Source organism: Apostichopus japonicus, chromosome 17 (assembly GCF_037975245.1).
Source record: "Apostichopus japonicus isolate 1M-3 chromosome 17, ASM3797524v1, whole genome shotgun sequence".
Classification (NCBI taxonomy): Eukaryota; Metazoa; Echinodermata; class Holothuroidea; order Aspidochirotida; family Stichopodidae; genus Apostichopus; species Apostichopus japonicus.
Genome location: NC_092577.1, coordinates 16582626 through 16603027, shown reverse-complemented (window position 1 = coordinate 16603027; position 20402 = coordinate 16582626). Strand labels below are relative to the sequence as shown.

At 39.2% G+C, this 20402-nt stretch overlaps 1 long non-coding RNA gene across 6 annotated transcripts; it reads left to right on the top strand.

Moving 5' to 3' along the window:
• Positions 1 to 623: 623 nt before the first annotated feature.
• LOC139984472 (uncharacterized) lies at positions 624 to 14015 on the top strand. 6 transcript variants are annotated; one of them, XR_011799084.1, is made up of 5 exons: positions 624 to 642; positions 5564 to 5620; positions 6059 to 6115; positions 9641 to 9710; positions 13444 to 14015. It is a non-coding gene; the product is annotated as an uncharacterized lncRNA (long non-coding RNA). The 6 variants fall into 6 exon arrangements; XR_011799082.1 differs by having other exon boundaries at positions 5561 to 5620; XR_011799080.1 differs by lacking the exon at positions 624 to 642 and adding an exon at positions 4254 to 4354.
• The last annotated feature ends 6387 nt before the right edge of the window (positions 14016 to 20402 follow it).

The following is a 20402-nucleotide window of genomic DNA, read 5'->3' as shown; positions in this document are numbered from 1 at the left end:
AGCAAGAGGCCAGGAAACGAGAATGAACACCCATATATTATATATACATATATTATATATATATATATATATATATAGTTATGAATGCGGGCATATGTTTACATTCGTGGGTGGTAGCTGGGGCCTATGTGTACCTTGGGCATCTGTCTGAGTATCTGTCAACATCTGTCAACATAAGTCTGAGACATTACCATTTCAAATATCGTGCGTTGTGTAAACAAATTTCACTTCGAATGTAGACAACATGATGGTATTTATCAGAAATTAACTTAGAATTAATTGTATGTTCTTGCGATAAAGAGCATTTTCACTGCAAATCTGAGCCTCACTCAACAGTGTATATAACGTTATTTTCGCATACGGTGTATGTAGGATATATGCTCAATATACGGGAAAAGTAGGATATATATATCAGCGACATCCCGAATTTGTATTAAAGACACATGATTGCTATTCTTGGTGAAATTTGGAATATTCTGGATGTAAAATAACGAAAATTGGCAATTTTAGACCATCGCAGTACGAGACTTGTAACGACATGGCGCCATCAACAGTTTAGACACAGCACAGACGTATACACTGTTCGTACGTACGCGAAGTAGGCTACGACTGTTGTACACATTCTGTATATCATCCAGCAACGTAAGTATCTCATTTTAGCTGTAAATTGTTTTTTTAAAGACTACCGATAAGGTGCTCACTTGAAACCAAGGCTTACGCATTGCCTGAATATCCAATATACTTTATGTGAAACTTGTCGCCACTAACAGCAGTATTATTGGATGGAAATTGTGCATATTAGCCGGTTGTATGGCATACTGTACCTTAGGCAAGCCTAAGCTAGGTACTATAGGGTAGGAGGTATCGAGTGTGCCGAGCCGAACAAGTACCTATCTCATTCATTAGGCTACTTGTTTATATTTGAAGGTCATGAGTAGGGGGCTTTGGGGCTTCCTTGCTGTTGTAAAGAATTGTAGCCTAAATTTACGTGTTACTACTACTAGTATGTGGGATAATTGACGCACTTAAGCCTATAGGATTTGATCAACGATGTACAGTACTGTATATGAAGGAAAAATCCAAATCACTCAACTGTATGTGTTTTTCATATGTGTAGTTCCTCAGAAATGTAATGATCTCTAAATATTTAGGGTTCTGTGCTTATGCACTGTACAATTGAGCAGAATTTGACCTCAAAATGTCTGCCGTGTCAAGTTCTTTCATGGCCGTGGCTATTCTTACGACGAGTCGTAACAATTATTTATAAACTATTCTTACGACAAAGGCAAATTCAAGTGCAGTAAAGTAAATAAAGCAACTGCCATGTAGTAGGGGTAACCCTAACCCTAAACATAACCCTAAACCTCAATCCTAACCCTTACCCTAACCGCAAATTATTGTTATTCCTCGTCGTAAAAATAGTACTCCTGGTCATGAAAATAGCAACTGCGCATGCGTAGTCGGAAATTATTCTTACAACTAGTCGTAAGAATAGCCACTTTGTTCTTTCATACCCCTAAATTGACACATTCGTTGATAAGCTAACTGTAGTGTAGTGTAGTGAGGCCTTAGTATACATCAATTGACTAAGCTCAGACAGGTCAGGTCCCAGAGATAAGTGGTATCATATTGAGGTAATGTTGGTTATTTTTAGGGTGTAAGATTCCAAATGACCAAGAAACGTGCAAAACTGGGTGGAGGGTGTTAAAAGCTTCAGAAAAACCACAATTTGGTCAGCAAATAGCTGAAATGGATTCAAGCTGATGAAATATGTAATTCTGGTACACTGCAAAATGTTTAGGTGGCCTGCTGTATCGTTGCTAGTAATATTTGAAGGTGTGTCAATTACGAGGGTGGGTCAATCATGAAGCCTTTACTATATACTACAGTTAGTTACTACTGCACGTGTAATGTATTCAATGGTGATACCTAGTACTAGGTACTGCAGTACTGGTAGTCCTACAACTTACAAACTACGTGTAGGCTAATCAATCGCAAATTCAACTAATTCAATGCATCCTCACTGTCACAAGTAAAGGAGTAATCCCCCACCTGGACACGTCTCAATCTGCTTAGCGTTCGACACCCGAGACGAATGACATAAATAAATGACAGACCACCAAGAATTTTGCGAAATGAAACATATAATTTATTTACAACTCGACCAATGACTTTTTGGTCTCGACAAAAGAAACATATAAATACCCAACACAAAAATACACACGTCGGTTAGCATTCGCTAACCCGACCAACCCTTCCAAATAACTCTACTAAGGATCTACCCTATCGCTTAATTCTTCCCTATCGCTTAGACTTCTTCTCTATCGCTTAGATTTCTTCTCTATGGCTTAGATTTCTTCTCAATCGCTTAGATTTCTTCTCTATCGCTAGATTTCTTCCGGCTGGTACCCTGCAGGAAGCTCCAGACGGTACGGCGAGCCCCTGACACCAGCGTAGCCGTCGGGCCCCAACACTGCAACCCTATATGACAAAAACACAACAAAACTACTCTCAGGCATGCGCCAAATGGCAAACACATGGCTATACTTATATCTATACCAACGAATATTGTCAAACTATGACGTCAAGAGCCCCTATCTGACGTAAAGTCAGCAAGCAACACACAACCAATATGGTGTCACTATTTACCAAATAATACCAAGAACCTCCGGGTCAACCATTACCATGAAACACATAATAGGTACTCGATACTACATATCACAATAACAAAATGGCGGCAGCCCGATGTTTGGAAACAACATGGTTAGAACGCCCTCAAATTGACGATAACTACCCGTTCCACTACATATGATAATCTACAAAATCAATCAACCCAACCAAAGGCACTAAGGCGAACTTATAATTCGCACACACTTATACGACCTAAAAATACCTTAAATGCTTTAAACGCATTTGACCCTAAACAATTACAAATTCGTATGCCTAAGCATGGATAAACATTTCAACAAACTGCCTGAATTGCGAGCCATAGATCGAGGACTCTTTGAAATACAATACATTAATTTCTCCACAATCCCTACTGTGCGATCAACAATACAGATACCAATTAAATGCGTAATACGGACAAAAAAATCAACTTACGGGATCGTCCTATTAGTAAATCCCGGATTAACTTGGTCAAACGGCCAGGGACGTAACACACAGTAAAACGGCCCTTTGCGGTGTACATATACACAGAAATGTGTCCAAAATGATTTCGTCGAATAAGACAAGAACGGATACACACAGTAATCCTCAGGATACGCTGATATGGCTTAGGCTAAAACGCAACGCCACAAAATATCAACGTTCCCAGTCTTTAGGCTCATACAAAGAAGCCTAGGCTCATACAAAGAAGCCTGGATAACGGCTAACACACAGAAGCCGAGGAATAAGACGGCGAAGACCGGACGGTGGTGAGACTCACACAGAATGCCTCATCCAACCACACCCCAATCCTTATATAGCGACCTTAAGTTGACCCCTGCCCTTACCCGCCAAAGCACAATCTACGAATTCCGATGGACCCGTTTCCCATTATGCACTTGCTCGGATCTACATACATTACCCGAGAAGAACCCGTCTCCCCATTGTTCACCTCCTGGAATTTGCATACATTACACGAAAGCAGAAATGACAATTTGCAAAGGCCTAGGCTGCCCGGTGGAAATTTCCAACCACAAGGAATGCTAAAATACAATGCAGGCGTGACACTCACTAAGAAAGTAAGTATCACATTTATCATGCTGGCAAATCAAAGCAGCTGTCACCACTGCCACTGCCATTAGTGCAATGTGAATTGTGTCATTTCAATTGAACAATGCTTTGATAGGGAAATATTGGAAGGTTTGGCTGTCAATAAATTTGAGCTTAGGCTGGACAATTGTTTTATCAAAATCTTCATGACTTATGGAAGTGGATTGACTTCATTTTAGTCCATATAAGATTGTATATTCAATCAACAGGGAACATAATGAGAATGCTCACGCTTCAACGTACCTTTTGGAGATAAAGCCCACCAGCCTGCTATGCTTGACTAGTCTAGAATTTTTTACTCATTTATGGCCAGACACAATTGTTCAAATAGTGCAGATTAGAGAAGGGTGTCTTTGAACTCAGTCACATCTATGTATAATACTCATAGAGTAACGTAACATATCCTAGGCCTGTACTGTTACTTTAGTCTTAGAAGAGTTGTGACCATCCATCTTACACCTATTTTGTATTTCAGACCTGTACATGAAGTTATGTCCAAGATTAAGAAAAAATAGCCATTTGCAGGCAGCTATTAACTACTGCAAAGAGAAAACAGATCACACTTCATTGACATCTTGTTGGATAGATGACAAAATAGGTACAGTACATTGTTAAATTTTGTATCTTTTCCAGTTAAACTTAGTACAAAGCATTTTGTCAGAGTTTATATGTAACTTAAAGTGTGCTTGCTGTATTCCAAGTTCCAACATTCAACATGCCAACTCTACAAGAGATAATGCTCAAGCCAAGCTAGACATGATCTGAACCTCTCAGAATCAATCAGTTTAACAACATTTATTTTTTCATCGTCTTTGCAAACTGAACTGTACCAGAAGAACACATACTAGTGAAAAACATAAGAAGAATGATGTATATATTTCCAGGCTAATTTGAAGTCAGAGCTTTTTTTTTAACTTCTACAGTCTACAGCTAGAATGTAATCTCATAAGCTTTTAAAGTGATAGCATGCTTAATATGGGGCCAGTAAGTACAGATCTTTAAGATACAATTAGTTGATTTGTTGCAGTTTCTGTGATCATGGGAGATGTATACGTCTCACATCTCAATTGCTACACATACCAATTTTCTTGCAAAATTTTAAGATTTTGTGTCATGTTATTATACAGAAAAGGTCTTGATCCGGCTGCAATAGTCTCTTTAAAGCTTTGATATGAGATTGATATAAACTAGTGTTTGCACAAGTAACCCAAGTACCCGCCCAACTGATTGCTACCTGGTTCCGAACATACTACCCGGTTCCGACGTAAAATGTAAAGTTATATTTTTTTACAAAATGTATAAGTTTCTTCAGGAAACCTATTGCCGCATTGTGTTTAATGTTTGCCACAATGCCCCCGAAAAATAAATTACAGTTACTGTAGAAATGTTGATACGACTCGAATCCATAGTCGCCATAGTCACAAGCTGCTACTGTATTTCATCAGTAAACACGTCTGATTCTTCAAGAATTGATGTATGTTACGCCTAATGTTCAGTTGTAACATAAGAACAGGCCTCGGAATATGGCCAATATTTTTACTCAAAGTAATGATGCACAAGTAAGTGCAAACTTCCCAAGTTAAAAAGCAACATTGGAGTAGTTTTTAGTTGTTATGATTTTTTTATGTTATGTTCTGTCTGGTAATGTTGTACAGTAATTCTAGAGAAGTTACCACAGTACCGTTAGGTACCTGAACCTCCCCCCCCCCCCTTCTCCTTCATATCTCTACTTACATCAATTCTTTAAAGTGCATTGAATTTCATTAATATTAAAATCAATTGAGGAGTATTTGTTTCTCTTTAGCAGCCAGAGAATGAGGAAGAAGCTACAGACAGTGATGTCAGAGATAACTCTGTAGTACCCGTAAGTTTTTTTTCCCCTGGTTTTCCATTCTGTTGTTTCGGACAAATTTGTTTATAAGTCAGGTAAGTTGCAGACATTTATGGATATGATTGCACCTGTGCACTAGCTCTTTTTACCACACAGAAAAGTGATACTCTGATAAGCCCTTTCTCTGGAGAGTTAAGACTTTGTATTTCTGTGGAGGTGTGAGTGTGTGGGGGGGGGGAGGGGGGATAGCATGGGATTGGCTGGTAATCAGTTTGTTCATGGCTGAGTGCCTGAATTTCTTGCTGTCAAAAGTTCTTGCAGACAAAAGTTTGCTGACTACTGTTTTAAGTACACTGGTTTGAAACCACAAACCTATTTCATGTAAAATACACTTATATTTAGTGTTGCCCTTTATTTAAAATACTCTTTCATGATACTTCATTCAAATCTACAAAATGAAATTTCTTCCAGGCAGCGACCAATGACAGTTCCAGCCTGGAAAACATGTCCTTTTGTGGCCTTTTGAAGGTAATCCTTCTGCTTTATTGATCATCTAAGAAAGATTCATCAATAGAAATTAAGGCTGTGTAAAACAGAGCAATATAAATCATGCTCATCTAATCAATACTGTAGTTCGTTTAACAGCCTTTACTGTACTTTAACTTTGACAAAGGCTTGCTTTTATTTTACAGTATTGATTGATTGTTTACTTGGTTGATTAGTTGGTTATGTTTGATTATTTAAATATCTATTTTTATTGCAACCCCATTAAAAGAAAACATTTAATAAAATCGATAAATCTATGACTATGTCAATGTGTTAAAACTATAAGATATCTCTTTGCAATTACAATGCAAGAATGCAAATTGCAAAAGCATGTGTCAATTGAGCAATAGGATCTATGGTACATGACCCTAACCTGCTAGGATCACCTTAAATAAACTTAATGTTGACATTGTAATAATGTGTCAGAACTCATTCATGCTTGCTTCATATGTTATTCCATACAGATAGCAATTATCCCCTACTCATAACTTAAAGTTAAACCAGTCCATGATGAAATGTTGAAAGGAATAATATATCCTAAAGTATTCACTAGAAAGCGGACAAGTCAATACCAAATAAATTGGAAAAAGGCAAAAAGAGTACTGCATAGAATCCAATATTAAAGCACTATAGTGAGGTTGATCTGTATACATCTTATTGCCATTTATGCATTTGGGATTTTTAGTGGGTAAACTTCATGTTCATTGTGTATCTGTAAATGTTTGTTCATTCATTCAATAACTTTAAGAAATTGTGTATGCCCAGTTAGAATAGTCACTCTAAAACCACATTGAGAGTTGCCTCCTCTGTTGATTGCCTAATTTTGTTACTGCAGGCAATACTGCATGTGCAGAGGTTAACATTGATCCCTTTTGACCCTGTTTGTAATGAGGAGAAACATTGGGGCTGTGAAAAATTATCCCTTGGCTTCTGTTTTGCAACAAATGGCAAGGGGATGGGGAATTTCTTGTCCTGTATTGCTCTGTACGTACATTAAGGTCAAAAATAGCAGTGCTAGACAGTTCACTATTAATATAGCATACTTAATAATGTTACCCCACTCCAAAACATCTCCCCCTTTCGCTTCAATCTCGACCCTACCCCTCCTCTAAACCTGTTAAGCAGACCCAATGCAAGATAAGATTGAAAGTTTCCTCCCTTTTAGATTGCCTTATTATGTTATTGATAACTTTCAATTATGAAGAGGTAAACATAGACCCCAATTATCCATATTTGCAATGGGCCACAGGGATTTATTGTATGTATGTATGGGTGTATGTATGTGTGTATGTATGTATGTATGTATGTATGTATGTGTAGTGATCTTCCCGCAAGCAGGAACTCGCGAAAGAAGCCATGGAGGCTTATAGACTCGCAAGCTGACCGTAGCCAATCTCTCGGCACACATCCATTTAACGTCAGGAAGTTGTTATTGAACAACACCCTTGCCAGACGACACACATTGCTGTCGGCGGGGAATCGAACCGGGGATCTCATGACTGGGAGACGCCGGCGTTAACCACTAGGCTATACACTCCGCCTGGCTATCAAATTTTCTATTTGATGGGCTATCAAATATTCCCCCAGCTGGCTACCATCTGGAAGCTAAGGGTAGATTTCTTGGTGGTCCTGATTTAACCCCCCCCCCCTTATCCTCCCCTCCTTGTTTGGCTAAACTACAGGATATATCCCTACCCTACTTTTCTTCTTTTTATTATCTAACCGATTTAATTTCACGGTAGTATTCTTAGATATACTTCCCAATATACCTTTGCCTATATGTAATAATGTTCACCTACTCCCAAATATCTTTGTCACATTTTTCCTTTAATCTGTACCCTCACCCATTCTCCATGCCCTCGTATGCATGAAACGATGTAAAATCAAATTGAGAAATGCTTCCTTTATTGATTGTCTTATTTTGATAACTGCAATACTCAATGTGTATAGGTTAACATAGACCCTATTTTAAACTGTTTCCAACGGAAGGATCGGAGGGGGGGGGTGATCATTGGGGCTCTGAAGTGTACCCCCAGCTGGCTTCCATCTGGAAGCTGAGGGTAGACTTCTTGGTGGTCCTGATTATGTCCTATTAAGTCTTCCCTGTGGATGCTCTGCCTCCCCCCCCCCCTTGTTTGTCCAAGCTACTGGGCGTATTCCTGCCCTGTTCTTTTCTACCTAAGGGATGAACAAATGTCAGCGGTATTGTTTAAAAAACTTCTGTTATACCTTCCATCTGGAAGCTAAGGGATGACTTCTTGGCGGTCCTGATCCCCGTTTGATCCCCTTCCTTTTGATAAGCTACTGGGTATATCCTCTGCCCTCCTTTTTTGTTGCCTGGCTAATAAATTAATTTCAAAGGTGGTATTCCTATATACTTACTAATACCTTTGCCTATATGTACTTAAGTTATCCCAACCCAATATATTTCTCTTGATCACTCTTAATGTATAGAGGTTAAAGATGTATAGGCCCCTAACTAAATGGTATACTTGCTATATGATTTCAAACTGCACTTTTCCTGGAGGCATTACCCTCTAAACTTTTCCCATAATGCTAAATAAGCAAAGAAGATGGCTGGATGTCCCAGTGAGGTAAATTACCTTCAGGGTGGTAATATGAAGAGTATAAAAATTATGACCATATGCAATGGACCATATTTGAAAATTTTGCATATTTGGGGTCAATACAGCATACCTTTAACATAGACCCTTTTTACCCTGTTTGCAATGGGAGAATCATTCAGGGGCCGGGCTGTAAAACATTTCCGTTCTGTCTTGAAGCTAAGGATGTTAGGGGGGGGGGGGGGTTGTTGGAGTTGCCTCGACCTCCATTGCTTTGGCTATCCTGTACTTTGAGGTTAAAGGTAGCAATAGTAGTATTTCATTTATGTACTATTTTAACCCACGTTAAAGAACCCTCCCACTTTCTGTTCAATTCCTACATTTACCATCATCTACTCCTGGTATGTATTGAACCAATGCCAAATCACATTGAGAGATAACTCCCTTATTGATTTTGTAATTTTGTTACTTTCACACAAAATATTGTATACCTTGAAACTTTTGCTATAACCTGTATAGGTTAAGTATACACCCCATTGAAGGGTAGGGGGAATGGTGATGGCAAATGGGCTGTAAATTTGTATCTCTTGGCTTCCACTTCAGCTGAAGGGATGTACATACCACATAGTATATGTCCCACCTATTTTCTCTTGCTATAAGAATTTGACTCTCCTGTACAAAAAAATGCAATGACTCTCTGTAGAGTAAGCAATTACCCTGACATGTGACACAATTGAAAAGAAGCATGCTGATAACAGCTAATCATATATGGTGTAAAATAGTTTTTGAATAATCTACCATTTGATTTTAAAAATTTTTATATATATAGGACTTTTGACATCATATACTATTTTAATTGTACATGATTTCATCTCATTCAGCTAGTTATGTTCAATCTTCCTGATCTTCCAAAATTATGATGTGTTGGATATTTGTTTTGCAGAAACACACACAAACTGACTGCAACAACAAGACAGATGGAAAATATTCAGTCTCTGAATCAGATGAGGATGGTGAGTTTGACTGTTTCTCCACAGGATTGTCCTTAGCCGGCTAACTAAATGTAGTACCTTGTAAATTTCCAGCTAACTGCACTCTGCTTGCTTTTATGTCATCTTTATGTTACTGTACAATAAACCACATATAAAAAAGTGAGGTATATGACTAGAACAGAACAACTGTTGAAGATATAATCTTATAGGTCATACTGCTGTTTTGGCCCCAAATATAGCATGCTACCGCAAAAAAAGTTTCCTACAATTATGTAATTCACCTGCCATGGTCGTAAAATGACCTCATTTTAACAATTAGCCTGCACTGCCTGGCACATATCTTTCCTTGTATCAGAATCTTTGTGTATAGACACTGTCTTGTAAACTACACTGTCGACATATAACGATATATTACCACACAGTGTTTACACGAAGAACCTCACAGTGTCAAGCTGTGCAGACTACTTCATAGTGACCATCATCCAGGTAAATGAACTAGTACGTAAATGTGTACGCGTGCTTAGAGCAGCAGACGACATCCGTTACCTAGCAATAACCGTGCATAACCGTGATAGCTATATTCCCGTCGAGCAGCATTAGGCTCTGTCCCATGGAGAATTCCATGGTTGCACTGAACTAAACATTTCCCCACAGCAACACGTCCAGTTCAACAATCCTTTTCGACAACAAATCGTTCTTGATAATACAATTCAGACATCGACATTTCCCGCTGCAAGCCCAATGTATCTGTACTTGTTCTGTGCCAGCATGTCTAACGTTAGCATATTAGCTATGAAGTACCAGTACCTTCTTATGCCGGTAGTTCCCATGTCCGAACCGACAAATCTTTCACAAAGTCACTAACACTATTCTCGAACTGCTACACAGAAATATCAGTTTGGTACCACCCTGGAACACATCACATGACCCTCCACGCATGGTACGCGCGCGCCCAATTGACATGAATCCTCCAGATTCATTTACCTCGATGGTGACCATCAGTGAAGGTGGCAGGTTGATAACATAATTACGAAACTTTCCTAGCTATTGCGTGCTATAATTGGTCACAACACAACAGATTTTGCAATGTAGCATTTACACATACTGAAATACAAACTTTTCTTACTTTGGTAATAAACTGGAAACAACAATTAAGGCTATTTAGTGACCATTTTCATCTAAAGGCTAGAGGGTTGAGTTGAAATTCAAGGCCAAAGTCTGAAAACCTCAAGTAGCAGTGGGTACATTGTTTAGATATTAACTCTTTATCTTTAGACATTGATCAATTTATAAAGAAGAATTCCACTCAAAAACTTGCCTGAATTCATCCTTTCATATACAAATTTAGTCAGACTATAATCAAGCATTCACATTTAAGCATGTCCGATATGAGGAGAAGAAAGAGCATGGGGAAATTCATCCTCATCACAGTAAGCTGGTCAACCATTAATACTCATTTACATAAGGACAAGCACACAATCTGTAGGCATACATGACACTTAAAGAGGGGGTGAAATGGACAGATTTATGAATCATCATTTTATATACACTCGTAGCTTTCCAATGATACACAATTTGTGTCAAACAAAGCTTGCATCCTCCAGGAATAAAGAATCAAAAATTGTCGGGCAATAAAATCTTTCCACAAAATTGTTGTATATATGGTCAAGGAACCCAGATCACTTCCGAGACGCTTTTTTTACATTCTTAAACTTCTGAGTACACACAACATTACACTGTTGCAGTGCTCTATAGTAATTGAGATTAGGTGACTGGCGTTGTGTTATGATTTTAACGTAACAATTGGATGATACAACTTACACAGGCTAGCCTGTTATAGAACGTCTATTAGTTAGGTCTAGACCCATGTTACTACTACTAGTACTATAGGGTTGCACTTGTACTGTAAGTAACACAATTTCTAGAAGATTTGCTACTATGTTAAGTAGCAGGATCATCGACATTCGAGTAAATTTAACTCATATTATGGTCTTAATAATGGTGGTTTTGTTTATGCTCAACCGTCCAATTTCGGTTCAGGATAGTCCAACCATTCTGCTCGGGGACTTCCATCGGCAGCAACGCGTCTCGGCCATCGGGAACGTATTACAATTCTTCTGCAAGGGGCTCAATTTATAGGATAAAACACCAATATCTTCATCACCCTCAAAAACTATTTCCTCTTCTTCCTCAAGAAGATAATTGTTGTCAAAGCTTTTGAATGTTCTGAGAGGTAAAGGCCCATTTCCTCGGAATCGGAAGATTCGGGAGATGACTTTTCAGTTGATGAGGAGAGTGTGTTGTAGTTACCTGTACGTAGTAAACTGAATGACGCCGTAACAGTAAATATCGGGCAGTCGGCTTTGGCTGAAATGGTCCCTTTACTGACGTCATATGAACTGCAGGTTTTTTTCACAAGTGTCTGCTCGGGAGTTCTCTAGGGAGTACTTGGACAGCAAATTTCTGGCTTTGGCAGCTGCATTTACGGGAAGTAGTGAATGCATGGTGTTGAAGTAATGTAGATAAATATTTCTAAGACATGAAAATCCACCATTTCATCCCCTCTTTAACTTCCAAGTTATGTCTCATACAAGAGTTGAATTTGATTAAACTCATGTGTTTTTGCACCATATTGACTGAAAAAAGCTTGCTTTGCTTTTGGAAATGTCAAGAAGTAAAACCATAGTCAACCAGGAAGCTCATAGCCCATAGTTTTTATGTCTATGTTACTTCAGATTTAAGGCAATGAAGACTCGCCCCAAACCGCGTGCGGCCATCTGCAAAACTTAACTTTCTGTTGCTTGCAAGTGAAGTTTTGTTCGTGTCGCTTCAAAATGCTGAGAGTAATGAAACGTGATACCGTGTTATCTTAAAAGCTGGACCTGAGATGTCCATTGCTGTATCGTGTATACACTGTGCCATGGGTATTGACCGCAGCTGTATGTACTGACTGTACACTGGTGTCTTATTACCGACGGTAGCAAGCTGTGTGTGTATTTTATGGCATCGATGGTGGTGTCTAACACTTCTGTTACACCTCATTCGAAAGTAGGTGAGATTACCGGCATTAGATGTTCTTTTTGCGCGAGTCTTCACACCCTTTAATTGCCGTCATAGTTTGTTTTGGGTCAGCCAGAATGAAAGTTTGAAACAGTTAAGTGTAGTAAAACAGAAATGAAGTATTTTGTTTTTCCTTTAAAATGTAGAAGCCTGTAGTATTCATTCTCTTCATCGTTATGTACCGTTGCTACACAACATTGCTAATCTGTCACTCACATGTAATATTGGTTTATTGCAATGTGAAATCAAGTGGTGAAACACACAGAATGGACAAGAGTGGACTAACTACACTGTAAGACAAGACTGGACTAACTAGACTGTAAAACTCCTTGTCCCTTAAATCATTCTAAACCACAATATGGCTATGTTGATGAATAATCCAACCAGAGCTATAAGTAATTTAGGCTGTTATCATATATATATCATATACCACAGGAAAATTTACACCAGAACCTGATGAAAGAAGCATGGAACTGGGAACACTTCGTGAAAGTTGTGAAAGTGTCTTCATCTGAATTTATTGAAATCTATATTTCTTTTTTATTAAAGAAGACATCAATGTCGATATCAGTAATGATTGGCTCTGTGTACAGTGAATGTAATTGGGCAGTTTGTGGTGACCGTGGGTGTTACCAATGCATTTGCAACCATGGTTTAAGTGCAATTTGTCATTTCTTTTACTTCTTATTTACAGCTCATAAACCGCTTCAGCAAAGGCAAGGATGTCCACAGAGATTGTCACAGTGCCCATTCTGTTCAAAGACCTTGGCTGGATCTCAGCTTTCTCGACAAAAAGAAATCAAGAACCATTTCAATTAAGAATTTTGACAAAAGGTGACCATATTTGACTATATAGCATATTTGGGGCCAATAGAGAATACCTTTGATACACTGTTCATTTCTATCACTTTACCTCCATTGATTCATTAATGTGAAATTTAATTTCTTATCAGTACAACTTTCATGTTTAATAAAAGCAAAATTGACAGTCTACTGTAAATGTGATGCCCATTTGGATGAATCTCAAATGATAGTTAAAGTAAATTTCACATGGCTTTACTCAGCTTAGTTTTTCATCAATATATCATCATGATACATTGTTGTTACACGATGCACATTACAAACATTGTACCATGGGTGATTCATTAAAATGTGTATATCTGATCATCAGCACAATCTTCCTTCTTGCAGAGCATAAATCCTTTCTACTTTAGCTGTTCTCTTGTTGTTATGTGACTGTTCATTGCCAATTTTCTAAATTATTTATGAAACTTTACTTATTTTTCAACACACAATATTCACACAACACATTTTTCTTACAGAGTTTTGTTTATTTTCCCTTCTTAATAGTGGAATCAATGTGCCACATTGGAATAAGAAAAGAGACTTTAAAAAGAAATAAAATAGAAAAAAAGGTTTAGCAAGTTCAACACCAATTGACTGTTATTAGTCACAACAAGTTCAACAAGATACTTACAAGTTTATACAATAGAAAGCAGTAGTGGCTCCTGCTGTATTTATCATTTAAGTCACAACAGGTTGAAACAAGTTTCATTGGAATTTGCTGTATTAACAGGGAGAAACGAAATCTGTCAATTCGATAAAACCAATAATAATTGATACCCTATTGTATGACACTTAGTTTGGCTCTTGTTTGTTAAGCATAAGTGTCTGCATGTGTTATGTTGAGACTCTTGTCACTGAAGCTAATTATCACCAGTACACTGTCTTCATTCTATAAATTGAATTATTATATTCAATTGTATTGAATTATTGTAATGAAATGACCTAATCTTAATCTTCATTTTTCATTGGATCATTTTGATCTCTGGAGTTGTTTTTGCATCGTTGACTTGAATTATTCAACAAGGATTTTCCTAAAAATATATGACATTTGCATTCAGTGTTGTAGCCATAATTGACATAATTTTGCATGAAAAAAGCACCTAATATACTGTCAAACATTGAAATTAATTATCTCATGCATTCTGTGTTGTATCTTTGACCCCCTATGCATAAAATAACCAAGCATATAGTGTCAAGCATTGGAATTCTTCATTTCATTCATTTTGTGCTGTAGCCACCATGTACTTCACTTAATAGCATACTGGTGCATTCTTCATTTCATGCATATGTATTGCAGCTATCTTTGATCACCTTCGCATGAAAAGAAATCACCAAACCTACTGTGAAAGTCAATATTGAGAATGACTTAAAATATGATATAGATAGTCCCAAGGGCGTAGGAATCGGGGAGCTGGGGGCGCCAGCCCCCCAGTGAAAAATTTGGGGGGGGGGGGGGTGGAAGTATCATTCCGCCCCCCCCCCCCCGCTCCGCAAGTCAGAAAACCCCTTTTTCATTTCCAAATGAGAAAAAAATCTCATTTGGAGCACCAAATTGCATTTAAGGCCAGGTGAAAATGCAAAATTCTTTACAAAATGGAGTGGGAGTTGAAGTGTGCTATATTGCACCAAATTGCATCTGAGGCCACCTGGAAATGCAAAAAAAATTCCAAAGGGGGAGGGGGCAGCCCCCTCCTCTTAGACCCCTCCCCCAGGCCGGCCATCAGTCTTCAGCCCCCCCCCCACTCAAAAGTACCTTTCTACGCCACTGGATAGTACCACCATTCAGATGTAATTTTTTTATTTAAATGCACACTGAAAGTGCCTTTATACTTGGTATGTTAAGGATCATGTATGCACTTTTAACAGTAGAGTTAACAATTGAAATGGAAATAACTGGCTGAAAAATTACGCTTTAAGCATTGTTGTCTAATCATTCCAAGTAGCTGGAGTACTACTCAGTCTAGCACACATACCCCACTAGGACTTCTATGGCCTGCACTGACAATCTCATGTTCAAAGACATTCACAATTTATGAAGGACAAAAGGCATTGTAGTCAAGCCTAAGTGGTCTTGTGGAGCCAGATTCGCTGATAAAACATTTGACCCTTAGGTTTGCAGGTTAAAGAAAGCAGCATGAAAGCTTGAAAATAAAAGATAAAATAAAAAATATATATAAAAGACAGAAGGAAACAACTTAGGCTCATATTCCGCTATTTTGTAGTACCGGTACTATAAGATTTCAAGGCCAGAATTCTGCCTAAATTAAGCATTTCATAGTGATGGAATCCTCTGTTTCAGGTATTCTTTAAAGTCAACTGTCACAAATTGGTATTGTCCTATATGCATAATAGACCCATTCATTAATGGTTGATCCACCTGTCCTACTTTTGAATATATTTGTTAACTCACAATTGAAATATTATGTAACATGTTGCCAGTCCAAACGCTTTGCATAAGTTTAATCCTCTTGGGATTACATAACACAAGTAAAACCCTTTGTGTAGGTTAATAAATGTGACAATTAAAAAAGCATGAAGTTTGTCTTCATTTGTGTTTGTGCTTTTGTAATCTTTTGTAGATTATTTAGGCAACCAGATGGAACAAGATGGAAAATGTAGTAATTCACTTTGCAGTACATTTCCCCATCCTTGTCTTTTTTCTACATTTAGACTGGAGAGGAATGTGTTTCTTCAAAGTTTCAAACACTCATTTGGAACAAATAATTTCATCTTCATTGTTTGTTTTCCATGATTGAACCCTATACTATAGGATAATACCTTGGCTATGTACCTAATGAATTGTTATGTATCATCCTCCCTTTTCAGTGGCTGACCTGTCCATTCAGGTCAAGGTAGTAGCAGTCCTGGATATTTCACTTATACCATTTGTAAACTAAATGAACCTACTCCAAAACATCTTCCTCTTTCTCTTAATCGCTGCCCTTACACATCCTTCACCCCTGGTATGCAGTGAATCAATGTATCTGTCTTGCAAAAAGGGGGAGGTACAAAGCCTGCCCAATCATTAACAGTGTTCGATATTTCATTTACTTATGTTACCCAACTCCAAAACACCATCCCCTGTTTCTTCAATCTGTACCCTTACCCATTCTCCATCTCGTGCTATGCAGACCCAATGCAACTCAAATTGAGAGCTACCTCCCGTATTAATTGCATAGTTTTGTTACTGTAATTCACAACTGAAATAGACCCTGAAAATTTGTATGCAATATCTGATGACAATAAATATACTGGTTAACATACACCCCACTTTTTGGACAGTGAAGCCTTTCCTCTTGTTTTAATGCAACTAGGCGGAGGGGGTTTTGGCCCTACTTTTTTTCTATGACCTGTACATTGTCATAAAAGTAAGTATTCCTAAAGCATTAACTAACAAGTTTGCCTATATATAATGTTTCACCACTCAAAATCATTTTCCACTTTGTGTCCACCCCCGCCCCCTACATCCCCGGCATGCACTGAAGCAATCCAAAATGACATTGGGAGCTGCCTCCTTTATTGATTGCATAATTTTGTTTCTTTCACACCAGATATAGACCTTCAAAACGTAAGTGCTAAATCTGATAACACTAAATATATGTGGAGATTAATATACACCCCTTTTTTGGTGGGGGGTGGGCTGTGAATCATTTCCATTTGTCTTTTATGCAACTGAGGGGAAGTGGGTGTCCTGCCTTTCCTTTCGTCTATGGGTTACCTGCACAAAGTTAGTATTCCAGGATAATATAACACATAACTTTGCCTATATATGAATGTACACCACTCCAAAACATTTTATCCTTTGTGTCCAGGGCCCACCCTTACCCATCCTCTCCCCCTAGCATGCTGTCAACCAAAGCAAAAACACATTGGGGCTTCTTCCCTAGATAATTTCAAAATTTTGTTTCCTTCACACCAGATAAACACCAGCCTACAACATTAATGCCATAACTGCAAATGCTAAATGTATGTAGATGTTAACATACACCCCAGTTTTGGGGGCTGTGAATTATTGTTCTTTATTTTTTTCATGCTGTTAATGGGAGGGGGGTGCTGGCCTTCCTTTTGTTTATTTGTAACCTGACATTACATCAAAGTTAGTATTGTAGGATATCTCACTACAATAACTTTGCCTATATATAATGTTACACAACTTTGATACATTTTCTCCCTTGTGTCCAGCCCCACCCTAACCTCCACTCCTCCAACCATTGCGTGCAGTGAAGCAATGCAAAATACTATTGGGAGCTGCCTCCCTTATCTATTGCATTTCTTTCCTTTACACCAGATATATACCTTTAAAACATTAATGCCATATCTGTTAACACTATATATATATATATCTGTAGAGGTTAACATACACCCCATTTGTAAGGACAGTGAATAATTTCCCTTTGTTTTGCATGCAGTTAATGTGACATGGTGTCCTACCCTACCTATTGTCTATGGGTAACCTGTACATTGCATCAAAGTTAGTATTCCAGGAAATTTCACTACAATAGCTTTGCCTATACTGTACTGTTTTAACACTCCACTTGCCCCTTTGTGTCCAGTCACCACCCTTACTCCCAACCCCCCCCCCACCCGCCCCAACCACCACTGCCATATAGAAGCACATTGGGAGCTGCCACCTATATCGATTGCATAATTATGTTTCTTTACACCAGATTTAAACCTTACAAACATAAGTGCGATATCTGATAACACTATATGTATATATATAGAGGTTAACATACACCCCATTTTTGTTGGGGGGGGGGGTAGGAGCTGTGAATCATTTCCCTTTGTTTTTCATGGAAGTAAGGGGAGGCGGTGTGGTACCCTTCCCATGGACGTCGCTAGAGGGGGTGTGGGGATGTCTCACCCCAATCTTGGTAAACTGACGATAGTTGTAAAATATGAGTGCGACAGTCGGAATTTCCTACTGTCGCACTCTAATTTTTCCGACTGTCGCACTCTAATTTTCATACATTCTTGTAATTTTGAGTGACCTAAATTTCCAGTCAAAATTGACCTTTAATCAGTCATATTTACCACGTTTTCCTTGTCACGTTGAAAAATTGTGTCTCGCGATCCTTATACTCCACCATACCAAAAAAATGCCTAATAGAACCACTGTGCAACGTAAGCATATATAAAACTCAATGCTAATCTACGGAAGCTTAAAAGTGCCATCAACATAAGAAAAACTTTGCCCCATAAGGCGAAATTTTCAGTAAATTGTTTAGATAACAAGATAAAATCTGATCAAAACACAGAAAAATGTTGGATTGCTCAGTTGCTTTAACCATGGAGGTAAAAACAGACTGAGCAATTGAACAATTATATGAAAAATGTTTAATTGACAACTTATCATATCTCGTGAATAGGACATTTTGCTGCAAAATGTTCAATTGTTCACTTCATTCCATCTGAGCAATTGAAAATATTTTTGCAAAATGGTTAATTGACAACTTATCATATCTCGTCAACGTTTTTCTGCAAAATGTTGAATTGTTCACTTCCAAACGCTCAGTTGGAATGAAGTAAACATTTGATTTGTGAACACTTGATGTGAGTGATAAATAGCCCCAACCCCCCTCCCCCCTAAGAAAAAAATATTAAGCGCGCTAGGAAAAAGCACTGCATTTGCCCCCCTTTATTACGTTAACATAGCTTTTGTACTTAGTAGTTTATGTAGCCTATCAAGCAGATAACATACACTCAGTTGCTTACTTGCTTAACCAGAGTGATTATGTTTGTGAAGTGAGGGCCAGTGGTACAAATGTACCGAAAAAAGATCGGAACAAAAGTGCAGTCGTGAAAGATAGGTACGGTGTCTGACTGTAACTGACCGTATCGTTGGCGAGTAGTGCGGGGGGGGGGTGGGGGTACAAGGCAGCAGTCGGAATTTTCTGGCTCCAAAACCCATCCAGTTGGAATTTCAGCCCCCCCCCCAATTATCAGGCCTTAGCTACGTCCCTGACCCTTCCTTTCGTCTTTGGTAATCGGTACATTAATGTCATAGTTAGTATTCCTGGATATTTCACCAATAACTGTGCCACTTTATAGTTTTACTCCACTCCCCTATGTGTCCATCACCTTCCACCGCCTCACACACACCTCCCCCCCCCCCCCCACTCACCTTCCACTTTCCACCGACTGGCACGCACCTTCCACCGCCTCACACATATCTTCCATCCCTTCCCACTTACCTCTCCCTGCCTCATCTTCTCCCCTCGCACTCAGCTTTACCCCCTCCCACTCACCCTCCCCCTGCCTCAGCTTCCACCGCCTCGCAAGCACCTTCCATCCCCTAGCACACACCTCCCCCCTCGCACTCACCTTCCAACGCCTCGCACACACCTCTCACCACCTCGCACACATCTTCATCCCCCACTCACCTCCCCCTGCCTCACCTTCCATCCCCTAGCACACACCTCCCCCCTCGCACTCACCTTCCAACGCCTCGCACACACCTCTCACCACCTCGCACACATCTTCATCCCCCACTCACCTCCCCCTGCCTCACCTTCCATCCCCTAGCACACACCTCCCCCTCGCACTCACCTTCCACCGCCTCTGACGGATCTTCCATCCCCTCGCACACACCTCCCCCCCCCCTCGCACTCACCTTCCACCGAATCGCACCCACCTTCCATCCCCTGCCTCACCTTCCACCGCCTCGCACCCATTTTCCATCCCCTCCCACGCACCTTGCAATCACCTCCCCCACTCACCTTCCACCGCCTCGCACGCACCTTCCACTGCCTCGCACACACCTTTCACCCCCTGCCCACTCACCTCCCCCTGCCCCACTTTCCACCG